Source organism: Octopus bimaculoides, chromosome Z, assembly GCF_046866305.1.
Source record: "Octopus bimaculoides isolate indiv1 chromosome Z, ASM4686630v1, whole genome shotgun sequence".
In the NCBI taxonomy this organism is placed as follows: Eukaryota; Metazoa; Mollusca; class Cephalopoda; order Octopoda; family Octopodidae; genus Octopus; species Octopus bimaculoides.
The window spans coordinates 48,148,753-48,153,380 of NC_142944.1; the positions used below are offsets into that span (position 1 = coordinate 48,148,753).

General features: G+C 39.7%; 1 protein-coding gene across 2 annotated transcripts in view; it reads left to right on the top strand.

Annotated features, from left to right (window-relative positions):
- The first annotated feature begins 616 nt into the window (after positions 1-616).
- Positions 617-4,628, top strand: part of LOC106876918 (uncharacterized) — a 59,418-nt gene continuing 55,406 nt past the window's right edge. Inside the window, exon 1 of one of the 2 annotated variants that reach the window (XM_089365258.1) lies at positions 617-849. The gene's annotated coding sequence lies outside the window, so the exon portion shown is untranslated. The remainder of the gene's footprint in view (positions 850-4,628) is intronic. The other variant, XM_089365257.1, reaches the window with a different exon arrangement.

Consider the following 4,628-nt stretch of genomic DNA (forward strand, 5'->3'; position numbering starts at 1 on the left):
TCAAATTTCTCTTGTCTTTGAGGCTCTGATAAAAAGACACTTGCTCAAGGTGATATGCAGCAGGATCTAACTCATGACTAAGAAATTGCGAAGTAGATGTTTGAATCACAATGGCCTTAGTAGATCTGGATTAAGACATAAACAAGACAAGGTCTGGTGAAATGAAAACTGAAGTCAAAAAAGTCGAACAATGAAAGAAAGTATAAGTCCCAAACCATTATTCTTTATCAATGAATCTATTGCTCTCAATAAATCTAAGGGCTGCAACAGTCAGGAAATGTTTTTTGGTAGTTATTGTGTTCATAACAATGTGTTTTATGTGTATCAGAGACACATTTATTTATTTATATATACGAGCGATATATTTTATAACCTCATTCATATATATACTTTTATTTAAACTGATCTTAATTTTCGAAGGAACTTTTCAGACTTAAAGCATTGAGTTATGAAAATGTGTGAGAAATAAAGAGCTTGTGTGAAAAAATAAACACCATTCATCTCATAAATATAGAACAGCTGGCTTTATAAAAGACAAAAAATGAAAAACAAAAAAAGAAAATAAATAAATATTGAGTTGTTTAGTTAGTAAAGTAGCTGGACAACCTAATATATTGGCACCAGGAAATTTAGTCAGTCAACAAACAGCATTAGTGTTGAAGCTTAGATGTAAAAAAAAGAAAAGACTGTTCTTTTTACCTGTCACTCTCTTGCTTATTATTGTTGCTGTTTAATGATTGCAGCTGGTGGTAGTCCTTATCATTGCTGCTGTTGCTGTTGGTTCTTGCTGCTGTTGCCATCATTCAACTTATATATATTACTCTTAAGAGCCTCCCTTGGTTATCACAGGTATTATTTCTTAATTCTTACTTCTTTTTTTTCTTGTGTTTTGTATATATTTATCAAAATTTTTTTTCTGTATTTTTCTACTTTTCTTTTCTTTTCTTTTCTTATCTTTCTACTTTTTTTAGTGTTACTTTTGCTAAATGATATCCTTCGACTTGTGTTATTTCAAGACATGTTATGTTGCCACAGTTTATGAGAACAATCTATGTGGTTGTTGGTTCAAATCTCTGCTTAACCACAAACACACACACACATTCTCTCTCTCTCTCTCTCTCTCTCTCTCTCTCTCTCTCTCTCTCTCTCCCCCCTCTCTCCCTCCCCCTCTCTCTCTTTCTCTCTCTCTCTTTTTCTCTCTCTCATGCGTGCGCACACACACACAAAATACATATATTGCTGCAACATTGGGTTTGTGGTTAAGAATTTTGCTTCCCAAGCACATGATTCTGGGTTCAAAACACATTCACATGTACATTTACACACCAAGACATACTCATACATATACACATACACATACACACTGTCACTTACTCATGCACACTTACACTGGCATACAGTCACTCACATATGTACAAACATATACACATACTCGTGCATACACACACACACACACTCATTTATGCACACACGTTCATTCATTCACATACATATATTTAAACACACTCACATAAAAACTCTCTTCTCTCTTTCACGGTTTCTCTCTCTTTTTCTTTGCCTCTTTCTCTCTCTCTCTCTCTCTCTCTCTCTCTCTCCTCACACACACATGTCTATACACACACACATGTCTACACATACACATGTCTACACATGTCTACACACACACATGTCTACACACACACATGCAAGCATATTATCATAAACTGATGTTCAAAACATGCATAAAGGTACAGACACAGTTAGTTGTGCGGTAAAGATCTTTGCTTCACAACTGCACGGTTTCAGGTTCAATTCCACCAGGCAGCTTTTTAGACAAGTGGCTTCTCTTATTGCTCATAAGCAAATTTCAGAAAATGGAATGACCCCATCCTAGGAACCATTCCTAGTCTTTAGTAACTGACTTAATCTTTCACACCATCACCTGGTCTTTGGATGCCTTTGACAGAGTTCTCATTGTTGTAAGCATTCAACCATCTTCAGCCTTCTTCTTCCAACATCTTTTTAGGTTACTCTGAAAAGGGACATGGTTTTGGTGCCGCCTTTACTAAATGACTCTTTTAATTAATTGATAAAAAAAAAAGAAATGTTTAAATACCATTTAAAAGTTTATTTCTTGATTTTGATTTTGTCAAGTTTATCATCCTTATATTAATACCACCACCACCACCGTGACCACAACATCCACTACAACCACCATTGGCCACTGCCATCACCACCACCACCACCAACAACAACAACAACACCTGCACCACCACCACCATTACCATTACCACCACCACCGCCGCTGCCACATATTCTTATATCTGGGGATGGTCATTATTTTTTGCCAGTGAACTACAGACACTGTATAACTTGGTCTTTACTTCAGCTCCTTGGGCCAACCAAAACCTCGTGAGTGGATTTGGTAGATGGAAACTGAAAGAAGCCTGTAGTATACATATATATTTATGTGTGTGTGTCTGCATTTGTCTCCACCACTATCGCTTGACAACTGATGTTGGTGCGTTTATGTCCTTGAAATATAGCGGTTCAACAAAAGAGACTGACAGAATAAGTACTAGACTTACGAAGAATAAGTTCTGGGTTCGATTTCTTTGACTAAAGGCTGTACTCCAGCATGGCTGCAGTCAAATGACTGAACCAAGAATAAAAGAATAAAAAAAAAATTGTTATTTTAGTGAAAAATGAAAGGACATTAAAATAAGAAAAATAATAATAAAGCTGATATGAAGAACGAGAATTTAATGTGTGTGGTTGTTTGGCACCAAAAAATATGACCACCCCCAAAGATAACAATATCTGTTCCAACATATGACAACACATCAGGAATTTTGCAGAACAAACAGATAAATGTAATTTAGCAATTCAACAAATAAATATTGGTAAAATAAGAACTGGGGGTTGCTGGAATTGGTTAGAAACCCTTGAAGGTAGTGCTCCAGCATGGCCACGGATGAATGGCTGAAACTGGTAAAGGAATAATGAATTGTATTACTTTTCTGTCTACACACATACATATACATACATATACACACATACAGACTCATACATACATTCACAAGGTTGCATGCATACACATACTCACATACACACATGCACATATATATATCCACACATAGACAAACATGCACACATGCATACAGACATGCAGATACATACACACACATACACATGTACACGTGCACACATGTACATGCACATATGTACATACATACATTCACATATACACACTCACTTACATACAAATACAGATGCATATGCAAAGATACATACATACACATATACACATGCACATACACGCACAAACAGACATGTACACAGATACACACACATACACTTGTATGTATACACACAGACATGCATACACATACACATACATACACACAAACATACACACATACACATACAAACACAACCACATATACACATACACATATACATACACACACATGCACACACACATACACAAACATGCACACACATACACAAACATGCACTTACATACACACCCAAACATACAAATACACACACGTAGTGCACATATACACACACGTACACTCACAAACACAGGTACATACACACACACACAAATGAATACATTTTATGTGACATTTGCTTTCACAATAGCAAGCAAATCTTGTTCAAGATTGTTTATTTGTTTACATTTTTCTTGCTTTATGTTGTTTCCTGGTATACTCTTTACCCTTTTACTCATTTACTTGTTTCAGTCATTTGACTGTGGCCATGCTGGAGCACCGCCTTTAGTCGAGCAAATCGACCCCAGAGCTTATTCTTTTTAAGCCTAGTACTTATTCTATCGGTCTCTTTTGCCAAACCGCTAAGTTACGGGAACGTAAACACACCAGCATTGGTTGTCAAGCGATGTTGGGGGTCAAACACAGACACACACAGCGACAGCCATGACTTTGAGACTCAGTCTCAACTCATGGCTCGCCACTTTAGCCTGCGTGGATATCCACCCACCACCATCCACACCGCCCTTGCCAGAGCACGTTCTGTGGACCGTGCATCTGCTCTCTCCCCGCGAACCCACCCTGCCGTTTCCCGCCTCCCTTTTCCCCTCACCTACCATCCTACCACCCTACCCCTCCAACGCTCCATTCTCCGAGCTTTCCGGCGCCTCCAGTCCGACCCCTCCACCTCCCACATTTTCCCTAATTGACTCCTCCCCTCCTTCAAACGAGCCCATAACCTACGAGACCTCTTGGTCCACAGCTTCTTCCCCAACCCAACCTCCCAACCTGGCTCGTTCCCTTGCTCCCGCCCACGCTGCCGCACTTGCCCTTACCTCTCCAACACCACCCTCCTCACCAGCACCCATCACCGACCCTATCACATCACCGACTCCTTCACCTGCACTTCCACTAACATTATCTATTGTATCTCCTGCTCTCTCTGCCATTCTCTGTACATCGGACAAACGGGGCGCCGCCTGGCCGACCGATTCGCAGAACACCTCCGAGACATCAACGTTGGCAATGACACCCCGGTGTCACGCCACTTCCGTTCTGCCGGTCACTCCTTGCAGCAACACCTGTCCGTGTTTGGATTGTCCATGCACAGAGGCCATCCGGACTCCCGTTTGCACCGTGAACAGGGATTAATCT